We start from the raw sequence: 19,224 nt of genomic DNA, 5'->3' as shown, positions 1-19,224 counted from the left end.
CTTCGGTAATGTCACTCACAAATATATTGAACAGAATGGGCCCCAGCACCGATCCCTGAGGCACTCCACTAATATGCAAATCAGCCAGGCGTTCCATAAATATGCTCTAGTGTAATGCTCTGTTTTCTGGTTGATGACAAATTGACATTATTTTATGATGGCAATTGAAGAAAAAGTTGAGGAGACTTAACTGCGTTCTTGAAGAAACATATTCTACTAGTCTGCATGATACATAAAGGGGGATCTTGTGAACCAGACACAATAGCTTAAATGAATTGGGAGCATTTTGTAGCTTCACAAGCATAAATGTTCCTTGATCAAACTTTTTCTTGCCAGTAATCAACATGGCAGCTGATATTGGGTGGCAGAGCCGGTGATGGGGGGCGGGGCTGGTGGTTGGGAGGCAGGGCTAGTGCTTGGCTGACTTCTATGGTCTGTGCCGTGAAAATGGCAGATACTAATCAAGGTCAGGTATACACAAAAAGTAGCACATATGAGTTATCTTGTTGGGCAGACTGGATGGACCGTGCAGGTCTTTCTCTGCCGTCATCTACTATGTTACTATAAGCGAATCTTGCACTTATCAGTTGTGCGCTAAACTGAAGTTTGTCCCCATAGAAATTGATGGAGCCAAAAACAGGACCGAAGTACGGCATGCAGTTAAACAGAGCATGCGCTTATCCGACGTGCACTTAAATGGAGTTCACTGTACTGTTTGTGTGTGCAAAAAAGAGAGCAATAGGTGCAATATACAAAACTGGCTATAGTCTATTTCAGTTCTTGGCATCTTCTTTTAATGTCATTTTTTTAAATAACTCAACACTTACTTTAAAAATGGAACATATCAAAACCCTTAAAATCTAGCCTTTGATAAAAAAAAATCCAGAGCCGTTAAAATCCATATGCTAAAAAATCCAAACTGTAAGATTTGTAGACTGAAACCACCACCGCTTCTGTTGATAAAAGTCACTGTATAAAAGTGAAACCGATCGGCTGGCTCCTACACTGCTTCACTTCCTTCTGTGGGTACTCAGACATTGCACAAAGAAAATGGAGACTGGCAGTATTCTTTTTGTAGGTAATGCCATGAAACAGGGTAAAGAATGCCACAGGAATGTGGAGGATGATAAGCAGGCTAAGGAATGTGGTTTGCATATAGCTCACAGACCTGTATCAGTGGCTGTCAGTCAGGGGAAGGGAAAGCAACATTTGCATAAAAACACATGTGCTCTTAGGGGCAGTCAAGGGACAGTAAAAGTAGAGCACTACCCACCTCCCCCCTTTAGAAGTGTGAAAAGCAGGCAATAGGTAGAGGGCCGGATTTAGCCAATATGGAATTTTAACTGTCCTGTACTGCTGCTGAGAAATTTCTAAGAGACCCAATGGCTGTAAGGGGAGAGAGCCCGGAGAGGAAGATGGGGGTAATGAGGATGGGGCGTTACACATCTCATTAATACTTTCTCCACACCGAACACTGAGCTCACAGCCAGCTAGGCTCTCAGGGGACAACTCTATAAAACAGTCACTAACAATTACACATCCATTATACATGTAGATGTTTAAAATAATCTCAGATGACACACACAAAGGCTTAATTCAGCAGTCTAGTGGCAATTTAATATCCAATCAACTCATAACTCTTAAGAACGCCTGACCAGCAACATTTTCATCTGTAGATGATCAATACTTTAAAAGACGATAAGTAACATGAGAACAAAACTATGAGTAATGTTATAATATAGTAAGATATTTAGGCGTTTTTATACTGATTTTCCGATGAGGAGGTGGGTGCTGTCAATTCTCATTGATTAAACAATAGTTCAGTGAGTTGCACCATTGAGGCGATCAATATATAACTTTCTGAACATTAAAAGTTCTGGTGGTTTATGAGTTGATTGGATGCTTAAAATAATGGCATTTATGCAAGTATGTGCATAGATGACATTTTTCTATACAATACTGAGTGGAATGGGTGGACGTGAATTGCTTGTTTACTGTTTCCTAAAATACTAAGACTAGGGGGCATGCAATGAAGCTACTATGTAGTAAATTTAAAACAAACCAGAGAAAATATTTATTTGTTCCACGTGCAGTTAAACTCTGGAACTGTCAGGGAATGTAGTAAAAGCAGTTAGCTTAGCGGGTTTAAAAAAGGTTTGGATAACTTCTTAAAAGAAAAGTCCATAAGCCATTATTAAGATGGACATGGGGAAAAGCCACTGCTTATTTCTGGGATGCAGTGGGAGGGGTCTAACTACCATATAAGGAACTCCCACCGCAGGGCACCACCATTTTGATGATGCAGCCAGCAAGAGGGAGTAGGATTCCTTCCCTCCTCGTCCTTCAAAAGGTATGAAGGGGCTAGGTGGTCAACGCTAGACCATCGGGTAGTCCTTGGTCGGGGGGTCCTGGTCTGGGGTCCCACTAGACCACCAGGGTTTCATCTACTTTCGGGGGGGGGGGGGAGGTAGGAGTCCACCAGACCACTAGGGACTTAGGTATTTGGTAGGGTGGGGGGGGTATCTAGGGTCCACCGGACCACCAGGGCTTTTGGTATTTAGGGGACGATTGAGCTTCCCTATTCCTCAGACCACGGCTCAGCATCTTATAACCAGCTCCGAGCTGGTTTTCAGTGGCAAGAGTGCCCTTGTTTGGCGCCCTGTCCTCTGAGCAATGGGAAGGAATAGGGAATCAGCTTATCAGCATGCATTTGCATGTTCTTTGCGCTGGGTGCCGGTGAGCTCGTTGATTCATGCGCTCGTCGGCTCTCAGCATTCTGCATTAGCAAATATGGGTGCTAATCTGCACTAATGGCCTCTAGTGCTCATATTTGTTTCTGAGCATCGGGACCTAAGTGCTACACTGCAAATGTGCACTCAACTTATACAGCATGTATCTGCAACAGGAATGGGATGTCATTTGAAACAAATGTCGTCCACCTCCTCTTAACGAGTGCGCCAAATGTGCACATGGTGTACATGCACAAACCATTGAGCACCCTATGGGAAACAGGATGCACTATGGGGCTCTTTTACTAAGTGGTGGTAAGCCCACTGTGGGTTTACCATGTGCCAATCTGGAGCTACTGTCGGCTCAACATGGGCGTCAGTGGTAGCTTCACCCGCAGAAGCAGCTTTTCCAGCACTATCAAAAATATTCAAAAAATGTTTCCATAGGCACTAATCTGTGGGTAATTAGGCAGAACTACACTTTATCCTGTTATCACCAGGTTAGCGCAGGAGCCCTTACCGCCACCTCAAGGGGTAATTGAAAGCTTACCACAGTCATTGATTTTTTCACTGCAGTAAAAAGGGCCTCAGTGCTAGCTTCACCCGCAGAAGCAGCTTTTCCAGCACTATCAAAAATATTCAAAAAATGTTTCCATAGGCACTAATCTGGGGGTAATTAGGCAGAACTAGACATTATCCTGTTATCACCAGGTTAGCGCAGGAGCCCTTACCGCCACCTCAAGGGGTAATTGAAAGCTTACCACAGTCATTGATTTTTTCACTGCAGTAAAAAGGGCCTCAGTGCGCGGCAAAAATGGCCACCCCCCCCCCCCCCCCCCGCAGCTAGCACAGGGCCCTTTTTACCGCAGCTTAGTAAAAGGGCCCCTATGTGCACCCCCCCCCCCCATATTCTATATATGGCATCCAACTTTGGGTGCACTTCTGAGATGCACATGCAAATAAACTGGATAAGGAGCTCTGAACCATCAATAATCAGATGCTAATAATTATTGATGCTAATTGGTATTCATTAAATTTGCACACTCCTCTGGATGTGTGCTCTTCTATAAATGGCACCTAACATCCATGGCATGTATCTTTGAAGGGAGTTCTTACAAGTTGCACAAGGAATTACAGAACACTACCGAACTTGGGCACCAGCGTTTACGCCAGGTTTCATCAGGCGTAAATCCAGCACTCAAAAGTCAGGCACTAAACGCTACTGTATATAAGGTATAGGCCCTTTATAGAACAGCGCAGAATTTTTTTCAGCACCGTTTACTGAATTCTATTCGTAGTGCACTCTCTTTAAGAAGGAGGTGCGCTACTGGCGACATTCGCTCAAAACGAAAACAATTCCAAACAAAAACAAGGAGAAACTTTTCTGGGTGTCCATCCCTAATTTGAAAGGGAGATGTACAAATGGGCATGGCTCCCTCCTATGCACATAATTTACAGAACACAGTAAGTTATATGTGCATCTCCACCACTTAGGTGTCAGCATTTACACCAGCTCTATGGCTCACTTTTAAGCACATATATTTTATTTATTTATTGATTGATTTGTATCCCACCTTTTCCCACCTATTTGTAGGCTCAAAGTGGCTTACAGAGTGTGGTTATGACATAATCAATTCGTGTTAACAGGTACATTTCTTATAGTTAGAATGTTGGTAAGAGAAGATAAGCATAGTTGTTTCATGATGACAAGTACCATTCTTGCTGTTTAAAGACTGGGTAGGGGAGGATAGACTGGAAGTGTTAGGTAAGTTAGAGGTGAGCTGTGGTGATTGTGTGATTTGTTGAAGTAGTTTGTAGGCTATGTATTTTCCTTGTAGGCCTTTTGGAAGAGATGAGTTTTCAGAGATTTGCGGAAGTTAGTTAATTCGTCAATAGCTTTCAGGTCTGTAGGTAGATCATTCCACAGCTGCGTGCTCAAGTAGGAGAAGGTGATGGCGTGTGTCAGTTTGTATTTCAGTCCTTTGCAGCTGGGGAAGTGCAGATTGAGATATCTGCGGGATGATCTTACAGCGTTTCTGGGTTAGTATTCTAGAATGGAAAGAATGAACTCTTATGCTCCTTCATAGAACAGGCTGCTAGCAGGTGCTCTCAGAGCTGTCCTTTCAGTGCTAATGTTGTGACTTCTGTCAGCTCTGTTTCAAGGGATGGTCAAGCCCTGGGCATCGACCTTGAGGGGAAGGGGGCTATGATGCTATTATCAGTCAGTCTGCAAACATGCAGGCCTGAAAGGGAGGGAGCACCAAAAAACGACCCTTGCCCTGGATCCTGTTTTGTGCAGGGACAGCCCTGACTCCTGCTTTAGACAGATTGCCTCAGTGTACAATAACTGAAAACCAAGCCCTCCTCCATCAGCCAAGGTACTGATCACGAGTTTAAGGCTTCTGCTGTTTCAACCATTCTACCCATGTCAGCTGAATGCCAGAAGACTCCCTGCTAAAAATGAAAACAACCAGTGTCCAACTCTTCACTCTCCCTGTACAGAAACTGAGCAAGAAAAACAAAACTGAAGATTATGCTACTCTGCAAGTCATGAAGATTATGCTACTCTGCAAATCACTGATCAGCTGGATTACTGGCACCTGCAAAAATGCCCAGTTACCCAGTTCCAGGCTGTAGATGCAGGGATAGTCCTGTATTCCTGACCACCCAATCATGGTGCACTCTTGGGACTTGCAGGAATCATGGTGCATTCTGGGACTTACAGCACCGGTTTCAATGGGCAGCAGGATCTGGAACTACAACTCCTACACTGGTTTGGGATGCAAGTTCAAAACCAAGACTAGCCAAAATGTCTGCAGCGTGGAACTGGGTAACATGGCATTTCTGCACTTTCCAGGTCTCGGGTCTTGATGAACAATTTCAAAGCAAACACTAGGCAGCCTGGCAGCACAATACAATAACATAATTTTAAAAGTCACCGAATAAACAGGAGTAATATTCTTAGCCTTACAACTTGCTGAATTGTTTACAGGCACACAATTGAACTTCTCAATGTTAAGAAAGGAAACGAAATCCACCATACCTGAAATCGATTCCCACATCCTGAGGGGGCGATCCTCCAAGGAAAGGTGAAAGGAGCGTAATGAGATCTTCTTCTATAATAAAAGACACGGAAAAATACATGCAAGGGTAAATATAATGTAAAAGGGCCTCTGTGGACAGAAAGAAGCAACTAACAAAATCCTTGATTTCCTGATGGGTGGCAAGTGAAGTGGAGGAGGTGGTTCACAGAACTCCCCAATACAAATCCTCGCCGGATCTGCTGCAACTGGCATGTGGCTCGGCCAGAAATAAGAGCTTGACTCGACCTGCTGCTGCCAAATCTCAGAATTACACAGCACGGACGAATCACTTCGTTCCAGGCCAGCTAATACTGTGTGACATAGAGGAAAGGGGAGGGGGAGGGGGAGACAGGTGGGAAATAGTCTGGCAGCAAATCAACAACTAATACTACCGAAAAGCTCGGTAATACTGACTGCAGGGCACTTGGCGGAACATGTCCAGGTTCGTAAAATTTCCCAACCCATCATCGCCTCTGTTTACCTAACAAAAACCAACAATCCTTGAAACAGGAAAAACACATACTTAGAACTCTTCCAGGTATCACACTGGACCACGCAAAATCAGGAATACAGCTCCACCAACTCCTTCCCAGTGTCACTCAGGATCATGCAGAATCAGGTGGCGTGCAACCCCACAAACCGCTTTCCGGTGTCACTCTGCATCACACAGTGAAGTCTGCACTCCACAGACCCCTTTCCGGTGTCACTCCGGATCACCAATGCCGAACTGTTTGCAGAGAGAGTCAGCGCAGCACCGGGGCGCCACGTTCCCACAGGCAGGAGTGCGAGTTCCGGAGATGCCCCGTGCAAAACTGAGCCGCCTCCCCAGGCGCGCCTACTGCAAACTTCTGTTTTAACCTGATCCGTGCAGCTCGTTTCACGAGGCAAGCAAAGCACGACTCAGAAGTTTATTTTTGAAGCAGAACTCTGGCTGGTGTGGGCTCTCCAGATTTCACTGCTGTCTGCACGTAGGAGCTGCAAGAGGGGATTGCTGGGAGCGGCCTGCCCTTCTCTCCGGACACCGGACTGAAGATAGCTGACAATGGTGCTCGATCTGAAAGGCTTCTCTTGCTGGAAGGGAACTGCTGGTAAACAGGAAGCAGGCAGCAGCTCACTACAGTTAGTTGAATAGGAGTGAACAACTAGTCTAGCAGCAGCAGCAGCCCGTGGAGAAGAGCGATGGTTCAAAATCCTGCACAACAGCACCATCTAGCGCCGGGAGAGTTTGTGCAGATATTGGCACAAAAGTGCATCCTTTACCTCGTGGTCTCCCTAGTTTGATTCATGATGTATTGTGATCGCCAACGCATGGGTTTTCTGTGCTGATCGTAGGCTACTGATACATACCTATGAGCTGTGCTAGGAACATAAGCGTTGCCATACTGGGACAACTCGAAGTAGGTCCATCAAGCCCAGTATCATCATGTTTCCAACAGTGGCCAAGTCAAGGAGAAAGAAGTAGGCTCAAGCCAAACACAAGAGAGATGTATGAGTTTCCAAGTCTTTATTGAGGATTAATCAAATGTCTTGACACAGCTGCTGTGTTATGGCGCTGATGCGCCTGCGTCAGGAGTCTACAAAATATTAAAACATGTACAATACTAACATAATCAAAATCAACAACAAATATAAATAAAAATTATAAATAAAAAAATCTGATAAAATATGGAAGAATTAAAAAAGGAAAGACGTTACATAAATTTTCTAGATCAATTTCAGTCTCCTGTAATACTCTTTGCCGATCTTCTCTCTCCGTAATTTGTGCTGGGTTATTGCTCCTTCCTCTGCTCCTAGATTTTTATATCCATGTTCCTGTTCAAGTTCCTTTACATCATAATGTTCAGTCTTATTGGTGTTTTCACTTTTACTCAGTTTTCCTTTAAGGAAGAAGATTACCTTAGCACATTTGCTCAGACAAAATGTCATCCTGACACTGAGAAACTTTTTTACTACATGGAAAAGTAAGGCAAAAAAAACTTGATTATGTCAAAATGTGAAAACAACCAAAATATACCATAAAAGACATAAAAATGCCATAATAAGCTACATTGGTTAAAATAATGTAACATAAAACAGATCTTTACTCATAAAAGAGGGAATAAGTACAAATGAATATTGAGGTCACAACCTCATAGTCTAATAATCTAGATGATGACCACACCTAAACAAATTATATCACAATGTAAATGCAGTCAGATCTATATTCTAAATAAAATAATGAAATATTATAATAAAAGGGGCACATAAAAGAGTTTCCCTAAAAATAATGTCACGTAAAAGGTAGGAGGATACAAATTATTAAATTCCATGAAAGTAATGTAACATAAACAAATAATACACATAGAAAGGTAAAATGATACAAATAATTACAGACCTTATGATGTGATAACCTGGCGTTTCCTTGTTACACAATGTAATTACAAGGAGAAATGCACAGTTAAAAATCCTACATAAGAAAGAAAAACACCAAATGTTGAAGAAAAGAAAGTAAAACGTGAAAAGAAAAAAAGGGGAAAGGGAAGGGGGAGAAGAGGGAAAGAAGTGCAGAAGTGTAATAATGATAACGGATAATATCCAAATAAAGTCTGAAAATGGAGGTGAGTGCTAAATAAAAGAAACTTATTGTATACAATGTCAGGAAACATAAACTTAAAAGGTTTTACTGTCGGCTTTGTTTCATTATGAGAAAGAAAACAGTGATGGTAAAAAATGAAAGAGTCTAATCCGCTGTGTGCATTAAAATAAAAGTGTCACCACTCTGTTTGAGGATCCAAAATAAGGAGTGTGTCTGGACGAAGATATTAGGAAAAAGGAGACGGAAAATACCAAAAGGCAGTTGTGCATTGGAAATCGCAGTGCAAAAACTAGAGTACCAAAAAAGGGAGGGATAAATCGGAGGATATCAATGAACCAAAAAGCCAAAAATAAAAAATGGTAAAAATATCTGAATTTAATGTGGTAAAAGTATCTGGAGAAATATCCAGAATCAAGAAACAAACTGCTACACCTTATGCCAAATTACCAATGGACTCCGGTGAAGTGTACATTAATAAATGAGGTGCATTAAGTGAGGTAGATTGCGAAATGGTACATAGTGAAGTATAAAAGAGGGTGACGGTATGTAAGACTTACCCAAGAACTGCGATATGCGTGGAGTCCAGTAAGGAGTTCCAATTCAAGTGTAAAAAGAGGACGTTCTCAGCTGTTCATTCCTTATGTACTGGAAAAGCGTGCCAAAACAGAATGCCATCAGATTTTATTTATTTATAATTTTTATTTATATTTGTTGTTGATTTTGATTATGTTTTAATATTTTGTAGACTCCTGACGCAGGTGCATCAGCGCCGAAATACAACAGCTGTGTCGTCATTTGATTGTTCCTCAATAAAGATTTGGAAACTCATACATCTCCCTTGTATTTGGATAGAGCCTACTTGTCCTACTCCCTTCTCCTTGACCTGACTACTTTTCGTAGGAAATCAGTGCACCTCCGCTGTATGTGGTTGCTGCCTTCCAACAGTGGCCAATCCAGGACACAAGTACCTGGAAAGATCCCAAAACAGATTTTTTGCGGTTTATCCTAGAAATAAGCAGTGGATTTCCCAAGGCCATCTTAATAATGTCTTATGGACTTTTCTTTTAATAAATTATTCAACCCTTTTTAAAACCCTGCTAAGCTAAATGCTTTTACAACATTCTCTAGCAACCACTTTTGGGTGCCCTTCATGTCATAGCGATTCTCCCCCTCTCTGCCTCCTAGAACAAAATTGTTTTTCAGATCCCCCAAAATGTAACCATACAAGTGACTAGTAAACACTGTTGAAAGTAATGAGGAAGAATCCGCCCCCTCCCATTAAATGTTTTCTGTGCGGCTTACAATAAGATAGCAAATGAGGTTGGTAATTGAGAAGGAAGAGGAAAAGAGAGGAAGATAGAAGATAGAAGACAAGGGGGTGGGAAGAAGGGGAGAGTAATGCAGAGTTCAGGTTCTGGGAAAAGCTTGGGTAAACAGAATATTTTTAGAGCAACTTTAAACTGTGCAAAGAAGGATTCTAAGAGAAGCTGAAATGCGAGGGAGCTCTATAGTTTGGAGACCTATGTAACTGAGCGCTGTAGCTTGTGTGATGTCGAGACAAACAAGAGAGGGAGGTGGAAGGGAGAGTTGACCAATGTTGCCAGTTTATTTCAAAAGTTTTAGGGCCAAATTCTCATGTACCCTCTGTGAGGGAATGAGTAGCATAAACACTCCCTCAACAGGCCACATTAAAATAATGCTAGCTAGATGGCTAAGCCAGGAGGACAGGGTTCAGCCAGAGGAAGTGAAAACCCCACAGCAAGTAAAGGATGAGGAGGCCCAGAACAGGGAAAAAAGGGTTCTCCAAGAGAGTTTCCAAGGTGGGGCTGCAGTGTCCGAAAATGGGTCCAGAGCAGGAGGAAGGGGGCTGCAGTGTTTAAAGATAGGAAGGTGGGAAGATGATAGTGTACAAGTGAGAGTACTTAAGTTGGTCCCACTAGGAGCTGGTCACCATGAGTGTTAACAAGTGCAAGTTTAGTGAAACCTGAGAAAGTAAAGTTCCTTTTTATATGAGACTGAGTTTTATTTAAAATTTGCCCATGTTTGCTTACTAGATCTGTAACAATAAAATACTCTTGGTGTCTTTTGGTTCATAATAAAGACTTTTGCTTTGGCTGACCGTGTCTGTTCACTGTATCTGTGAAGGCTCCATACTTGGCCACCACCCATGTTACCACACCCTACAGAGTTTATTTTATTTTTAATTGCAACATAGGGGCTGGGTAGAAGAGTTTAATCTATCAAATAAATTGATCCTCTAGACAAAGCCACTATAATAAATGAAATAAATATGACCACTGAACCCTGTCAGATACCTTTTGGGCATCTAATGTTAAGGCATTAGTGAATTTTTGCTGTTATTGCCAACAAATCATGAAAACTTCATGCATTCTCAATATACTGAGCTGCCATAAAACCAAACTGATCAGAGTAAATTAACTCTTCAATTTCCTTAGCCAACCTTGTCGCCATAATATTACAGTCAAGGTTCAATAAAGAAATGGGATGATAGTTCTGAACCTCTTTGTCTCTCCTAGGTTTGTGTACTAGGCATCACCTGAGCTTCAGTACCTTGCTGAGAGGGGTTATAATATAAAGCTTGATAGACTTCAAGTGGTTTTGGGGTCAGCTCTGAGTTAAAGTGCTTATGAAATTCTTTTGGATAGTTGTTGGGTCCAGGTGTCTTATTGGGGGATAAAGTCTTTATTGCTTCAACTAATTCATTTGCACTGAGAGGAGATCCAAGTGCATTCCTTGTACGCTCTGAAAGAATAGGATGAGAGAGACCTTCTAAAAACTTGTCTATCAATGTCTTGGATTCTGCATTGATAGACTGGAATAGGTTACAGTAATATCGAACAAACTCTTGAACAATCACAACTTTCTCAACTAAGAGTTGGTCAACTGCAGTCTTTAGTGTTATAATCATATTACATTTTTTTTGATAGCTAAGTACTGTGCTAATAATTTTCCTGCCTAGCATTCTAACTTAGGAGCCTTTTACTAAAGCTTAGCACACGCTAACAAAATTAGTACATGCTAAATGCTAAGAAGCCCACAGGTATACAATGGACTTCTTAGCATTTAGCATGTGCTAATTCCGTTAGCGTGTGCTGAGCTTTGGTAAAAGGGCCCCTTCATAACTTATTATCATCATAGTTTAATTGGACCAATTCCTTTAAAACAACATTTCAGGACCCTTTTATTTGTTGCTGTTCCAGTTGTCCAATTTGTTGTTCCATTTGTTGCAAGCTGTTGCAACTCTTGGTTTTTCTTCCAACTGCAATAACTAATTATTTCTCTCCTCTGGGTCATTTTATAAACTTCTTAAATTATAATTGGAGCAATCTTGATGGTAGCATTGACTTCAATAATTTATCTTATGAAACACATAACCTTTTCCACAAACTCTTGCTCAATAAGTCATCATTCATTAAAGCGCCAGAGAGATTGGTTAGTGCTCTGTTCTACATACGAACGCTGACCATAATCATAGCATGATCCATGATCATAATAAGGTGAATTTTTGCCTTTCTTACCTGGGATACACAAGAGTTAGATTATCAGGAAATAATTCTGGTATAGGTCTGATGGGAGACAGAATATGTATAGTCCTTTTCCCTGAGATAATGTACCCTACACACTGTATTGTGTATTTCCTTCCAGGTTCTAGACAGTACTGGTTTACTTTTTGATTGTGGATCCAAAATGAGATCATACGGTTGGTTAAAATCCCCTCCTAATTTCATTTCATCATTCCTGTGATCTAAAAATATTTCAAGGAACTCCCTAATAAATTCAGAACATCCTGAGTGGGGGGAATAAACTGGCATAAAGAGATACGTGCAGTGACCAATCGATGTCAAGGCTAGAGCCCATCTAGCACTGACATCCATAGCCTGACATAGAATTGTATAGACCTACAAAAATAATAGATACTCCTCCCTTTTTGTTGATCACTGTAGCAAACAATTGACCATCAGCCCACCTACATAGAGTTTTAAGCATGCAATTGGTGACAAATAAGTTTCTTGGGGTATCAACAAATCTTTTTTTTTTTTACTTATTCTAATGGATAAAGATCTTTTTTCATTTGATGGGGCTATTTAACCTGTTGACATTCCAAGGTACTACCTTAATAGATGAAATGCTGAACAGTATAACATACTAAATTCGCTCTACAAAGGATAGGACTTCTGTAATCAGTTATCATGCAATACAATCACCTTGGATAATCAACAGAGGCCATCCAAGTGATGGATGGTCTGCAATATGAGTCAATGTCCCCAACTGTACCTTCATTTTAAACCAAATAAAAGAATGAATTGCTGATCTTGAGAAAAGTACCACTGCAGAACTGACTGTAGCCAGCCACTGCTACCTGGCAGTCCTCAGCTCCATTCAGTGTTTACTTTATTTTAAGTGCATCCGATATTCTTGTAGTGCACGGGATCTGAGTTATTATTGTGTGTCACTTTCATGCCATAATGAGCTCCAACCTCCTTTAAAGACTTACAGTGCTAGAAATGATTTCCTTTTATTAGCAGTCACTTTCACTAAGTCGGATACCATCAGAACTTTTCTGCCTTGATATTGCATGGCTTGATTTTCCTTAGCAAGTTGCAGTATCTGAAGCCCTTGAGGCTACTGTAAGATTTTTGCCACAACAGGCTACAGATGTTTGGCCTTCTTAAGAGGTCATGAGGGGACTCTATGGGCCCCTCTCTATCTGAAAGGGTTTTTTTCAAATTGAAGCTGCATTAAAGTAGGAATGAGACCTTCTAAGAACATCAACATGTTAGTTCCTTCTGCTCTCTGGAACATCCAGAAGGTGGATATTGTTACACTGGCTCCTGTCTGAGAGATTTTTAGTGGCCTCGTTTAGGGTGGGTAAGTGCTGTTGTATGTATTGTTATTAATTGCGACTGCTGCTCCAACTTTACAGCGCTTTCTTCGAGAACCTCCAAATGACTCTTTACCGCCACCTCAATGGGTGATGGTAAGTGCCCCCCCCAAAAAAAATAGTCGAGTGGCAAGTGCAAACTTACTACACGACCATTTCATTTTTGTCTATTTTCATAATCTGCAGTAAAAGGGGCCCTGGTGCACAGCAAAAATGGCCCCTGCCGCTAGTGCAGGGCCCCTTTTACTGCAGCTTAGTAAAAGGGCCCCTTACAGCCTCCTTTACCAAACTATACTAGCAATTCCCATGTGACAATGGGCTTAGCTGGCATTGCCACACCGGAAATCACTAGTGCAGTTTAGTAAAAGGAGCACTTAACTCTATATTGTTCAGAGTCACAAGGAGTTGCAGTGTGTGTGTGGGGGGGGGAGGAACATACATTTAATCATGCAATTACAAATTTTAAACAAAATGCAGCCCTACAAATATTAAACAATAAAAAGATAAGAAATACAAAATTCGAATTGACAAATTACAAATTAAAGAATATAAAACAGCATGCAGAATAGCTATAAACAGCTGTACAATCTTCACAGTCTACTTCAGAAAAGCAAGCCTAATTTGAATCTTTAGCTGGGATATTGGAACTGAGATTTATTGAATATTCTATAGAGCACTGACTGGAGCCCTTGGTTTCACTGTTGTAGGGAACCACATCCTTTGCCTTTCCGTGACCTTATCTAACTAGGACGAGAACATTTCCTTCCTGTGTCAAAGAGGATAAAGTCATCAGGGTGAAAAACAATGCACAGCAGCTTTGAGAGCATCTATAGTAAGGCTCTTTTTACTACCCATTTACTGACATTCCAGACCGGGGTTCCTGGCAACCTCCTGATACTGAGAAACCAAAATTTAATTGTAGGGATGTGCCCAAAAGACAAGAGAACAGCACCACCAAGTCTAATACAAAGAATCATTCTTTATTGTTATCACACTCTTAATGATAGTATTAAATCATATCATATCTCCATGAGTAAACTAACAGCTGTCAGAAAGCCTTCATGTGGTGTCTATCCACACTGAATAAGACACTCGTATACAGACATGTTGAGACAGGGTGATAGATAAACTTTCTCAGAAAATGTATAGAAAACAAAAACCCATAGCGCACAATTCTGTAAATGGCCATCTTATTTTAGGTACTTATATAATATAAAAAATGTCCAGAGTAGAGAATAGACTAAAATCATTTACTCATCACTCTCCTCAAATGCCAGCTTGATAATACCTTACTTATACAATACCACTAACTCTGCACCAGGAAAAAGCCTTAGAACCCCGTCCCCTCCTACCTGAGTGATAAAGGGTGAATCATAAGCATTAAAAACCTCCTCTTATAGTATTAAAACTCTGTGCACTTCATAACGAGGAGCATATCACAAAGTTGTATATTTTACTTTACTGAATCTCCCATAGGTAGGGGAATAGTACAAAAAGTTTTATCTTCTCTCATCGTAACGTTCTACATGGCTTAACACAGATTTCAGAACAGACTTTTGCAACAACTGTTGGCAAGTGCTCAAATGCAAAAGCTGTCATGATACTATTTCTTTAAAATAAAACTGTCTATATCAAAATACTGAATGACTAGGTTATTAGTTTAATACTTTACCCCATCTAAAAATACAAAGCCACACAAAGAAGGGTGTTGGTAGCAGAGATTATAAAAGGGCAAGGGGATGGATCTTGAAATATCACCTTTCTGTGGTTACAATCAAAGCGTTTTACATATTATAGGTACCGCATACAGTTCAAGCTTCTCCTACTAACCTACAAATGCACTCAATCTGCAGCCCCTCCCTACCTCTCTACCCTCATCTCCCCCTACGTTCCTACCCGTAACCTCCGCTCTCAAGACAAATCCCTCCTTTCAGTACCCTTCTCCACCACCGCCAACTCCAGGCTCCGCCCTTTCTACCTCGCCTCACCCTGTGCCTGGAATAAACTCCCTGAGCCCATTCGCCAGGTCTCCTCCCTGCCTATCTTCAAATCCTTGCTCAAAGCTCACCTCTTCAATGTCGCCTTCGGCACCTAACCACCATACCTCTATTCAGGAAATCTAGACTGCCCAAACTTGACATTTCGTCCTTTAGATTGTAAGCTCCTTCGAGCAGGGACTGTCCTTCTTTGTTAAACTGTACAGTGCTGCATAACCCTAGTAAAGCTCTAGAAATGTTAAGTAGTAGTAGTAGTTATATACAGGTATTTATTTTGTACCTGGGGTAACAGAGGGTTAAGGGGGTCTTTTACAAAGGCACATTAGCGTTTTAGTGCATGCTAATGATTAGCACATGCTAAACGCTAGAGATGCCCATAGCAATATATTCAATCAATAATATCATAGAATAGTGCTTATGTAGTGTTACCAATCTGAATCCATTCTTTATTTCTTGAAGACCTCAGTCAAGTGGAGTTGTGGAGCAGCGTATGTTCTTAGCCACTACTCTTCTATCATCACCAGTCTTCACTTTTTAATTTTTTTTAAATAAATTGTTCAGATTATCTTGCGTATTTCCTATTTATAACTTTGAAATATATGGGTATCTCTAGCGTTTAGCATATGCTTAGTTTTAATGCATTCTAAAAACACTAGTGCACCTTTGTAAAAGGACCCCAAGTGACTTGCCAGAATCACAAGTTGCTGCAGTGGGAATTGACCCATTCACCAGTCTCAAAGGCCACTAGGCTACTCCATCACTCATGTTCAATGCCTGATTTAAACCACTTGGTTCTACTGTTCCAAACTCAAATACTAATCTCTGTTCCTCTCTTAGCAAAATTGTATCGGAGTGGAGGAGTAGCCTAGCAGTTAGTGCAGCGGACTTTGATCCTGGGGAACTGTGTTTGATTCCCACCGCAGCTACTTGTGACTCTGGGCAAGTCACTTAACCTTCCATTGCCCCAGGTACAAATAGGTACCTGTATATACTATGTAAACCACTTTGAATGTAATTGCAAAAACCACAGAAAGGTGGTATATCTAGTCCCATTCCCTTATCACTAACTCCTCCTCTCCAACTGAGTGTGACAAAATGGAGCACACTATACCTAAGGTCTTTAAAAGTGGATCTACTACTACTACTACTACTACTACTATTTAGCATTTCTATAGCGCTACAAGGCATACGCAGCGCTGCACAAACATAGAAGAAAGACAGTCCCTGCTCAAAGAGCTTACAATCTAATAGACAAAAAATAAATAAAGTAAGCAAATCAAATCAATTAATGTGAACGGGAAGGAAGAGAGGAGGGTAGGTGGAGGCGAGTGGTTACAAGTGGTTACGAGTCAAAAGCAATGTTAAAGAGGTGGGCTTTCAGTCTAGATTTAAAGGTGGCCAAGGATGGGGCAAGATGTAGGGGCTCAGGAAGTTTATTCCAGGCGTAGGGTGCAGCAAGACAGAAGGCGCGAAGTCTGGAGTTGGCAGTAGTGGAGAAGGGAACAGATAAGAAGGATTTATCCATGGAGCGGAGTGCACGGGAAGGGGTGTAGGGAAGGACGCGTGTGGAGAGATACTGGGGAGCAGCAGAGTGAGTACATTTATAGGTTAGTAGAAGAAGTTTGAACAGAATGCGAAAACGGATAGGGAGCCAGTGAAGGGTCTTGAGGAGAGGGGTAGTATGAGTAAAGCGACCCTGGCGGAAGATGAGACGGGCAGCAGAGTTTTGAACCGAGTGGAGAGGGGAGAGGTGACTAAGTGGGAGGCCAGCAAAGAGCAGATTGCAGTAGTCTAAACGAGAGGTGACAAAGGTGTGGATGAGGGTTTTGGTAGAGTGCTCGGAAAGAAAGGGGCGGATTTTACGGATGTTGTAAAGAAAGAAACGACAGGTCTTGGCAATCTGCTGGATATGAGCAGAGAAGGAGAGAGAAGAGTCAAAGATGACCCCAAGGTTTCGAGCTGAGGAGACAGGGAGAATGAGAGAGCCATCAACAGAAATAGAAAACGGGGGGAGCGGGGAGGTGGGTTTGGGGGGAAAATGAGAAGCTCGGTTTTGGTCATATTTAATTTCAGGTGGCGTTGAGACATCCAGACAGCAATGTCAGACAAGCACGCTGAAACTTTGGTTTGGATGCAAGGTGAGATATCAGGGGTAGAAAGGTAGATTTGGGAGTCATCAGCATAGAGATGGTAGGAAAAGCCATGGGATGAGCTTAATGAACCAAGGGAAGAAGTGTAGATAGAAAAGAGGAGGGGACCAAGAACAGAACCCTGAGGTACGCCGACAGACAGAGGGATAGAAGTAGAAGAGGATCCACCAGAGTGAACACTAAAGGTGCAGAGGGAGAGGTAGGAAGAGAACCAGGAAAGGAAAGAGCCCTGGAATCCAAGTGAGGACAGGGTATCGAGAAGTATGCTGTGATCGACAGTGTCAAAAGCAGCGGAAAGATCAAGAAGAATGAGGATGGAATATTGACCTCTGGATTTAGCCAGTAATAGGTCATTGGAGACTTTAGTAAGCACAGTTTTGGTTGAGTGGAGAGGGCGAAAACCAGATTGTAGTGGGTCAAGAATAGCACGCTCAAGTAATTTGGAGAGAAAAGGAAGGAGGGAGATGGGTCGGTAATTAGAGGGACAAGTAGGGTCGAGTGAAGGTTTCTTAAGGAGAGGTGTGAGCACAACATGTTTAAAGGCAGCAGGGACAGTCGCAGTGGAAAGTGAGAGGTTGAGAATGTGACAGATAAAAGGAATAAGAGCAGGAGAGATGGCATTAAGAAGGTGGGTGGGAATGGGATCAGAGGAACAGGTGGTACATTTTGAGGAAGAAAGGAGAAGTGTAGTTTCCTCAATAGTAACTTCAGGAAAGGAGGAAAGGGAATGAGGGGAAGGAGAGAGAGGGGAATGGACTAGTGGAGGGAGAGGTGGTGTAGAGAAAGCAAGGTTTATCTTTTCAACCTTGTTGTGAAAGAATTCAGCAAGGGTCTGAGGAGATAATGAAGGGGGAGTTGGGGGAGGGGGCACCTTGAGGAGAGAGTTCAATGTAGTGAAGAGAAGTCGAGGATTAGAGCCAAGAGAGTTGGTCAGTTGGATATAATAATCCTGTTTGGCACGTGAAAGAGCAGATTGGAAGGAGGTCAGCATGAACTTAAAGTGTAAGAAATCAGCAAGGGCCCGAGATTTCCGCCAGAGGCGTTCGGCGGAGCGGGTACAGGAACGTAGGTAGTGGATATTAGAAGTCAGCCAAGGTTGGGATTTTGTACGCCTTACAGGGCGGGTCATCAAAGGTGCAAGAGTGTCTAAGGCAGAGGATAGAGTATTGTTGTAAGAAGAAACAGCCTCGTTGACAGATGTGGATGGTGCCACAGTAGAGAGGAGGTTTGAAACATGGGAGGATAGAGATGAAGGGTCAATATCGTGAAGATTCCTAGATAAATTAGATAAGGTAGGATGGGACTGGGAGGGAGGAGATTTAAAAGGTCTTTAAAAGTGTATCCTTGGGGAGTGGCCAAGATGGCAACCTGAAGTCTGGACATGCAGGCAGTCTGCTCCTGAGCTGGAATTATTTTGCTTCCTACTATGCTGCATACAAAGAGAAAAGGGACTATCAGGATCTTACCTTCACTGGCTTGGACATCGTCTGGGGTTCAGCAATCGATCGACCACTAAGCAGTCTGGAACCCACAAGGAGCAACTAGAGGAAGCCTGGCTTTAATGCTGGAGGAAGGAGACCCTGGCACATTTGGGCAAGACACAATGCTGTCTGCTCTAGAATTCAGCCCTCCACTGTGTCCTGTGGGTGTGGCTCACAAGCTCCGAACAGGCAGCTGACGCCGTGCAAGGCACTAGCAGCAAAGGGAATGAGTCTGCAGAGACTGCAAAGTGAAGAACACTGGGAAAAAGATTTCTTCTACCCTCTCCGCTGTGGTATCTTTGGAGA

General features: G+C 42.2%; 1 protein-coding gene across 2 annotated transcripts in view; it reads right to left on the bottom strand.

Moving 5' to 3' along the window:
- LIMD1 (LIM domains containing 1) overlaps window positions 1-6,347 on the bottom strand; it is a 226,931-nt gene extending 220,584 nt beyond the window's left edge. The window contains exons 1-2 of one of the 2 annotated variants that reach the window (XM_030204291.1): window positions 6,336-6,347; window positions 5,773-5,845 (exon numbers count right to left, since the gene is read on the bottom strand). The gene's annotated coding sequence lies outside the window, so the exon portion shown is untranslated. Of the gene's footprint in view, window positions 1-5,772; window positions 6,067-6,335 lie in introns of those variants that run through there. The other variant, XM_030204299.1, reaches the window with a different exon arrangement.
- Window positions 6,348-19,224: the final 12,877 nt, after the last annotated feature.

Source organism: Microcaecilia unicolor, chromosome 1 (genome assembly GCF_901765095.1).
Source record: "Microcaecilia unicolor chromosome 1, aMicUni1.1, whole genome shotgun sequence".
Lineage (NCBI taxonomy): Eukaryota > Metazoa > Chordata > Amphibia > Gymnophiona > Siphonopidae > Microcaecilia > Microcaecilia unicolor.
Note: the sequence above shows the minus strand (reverse complement) of the source record. Positions and strands in the feature narration are given on the sequence as shown.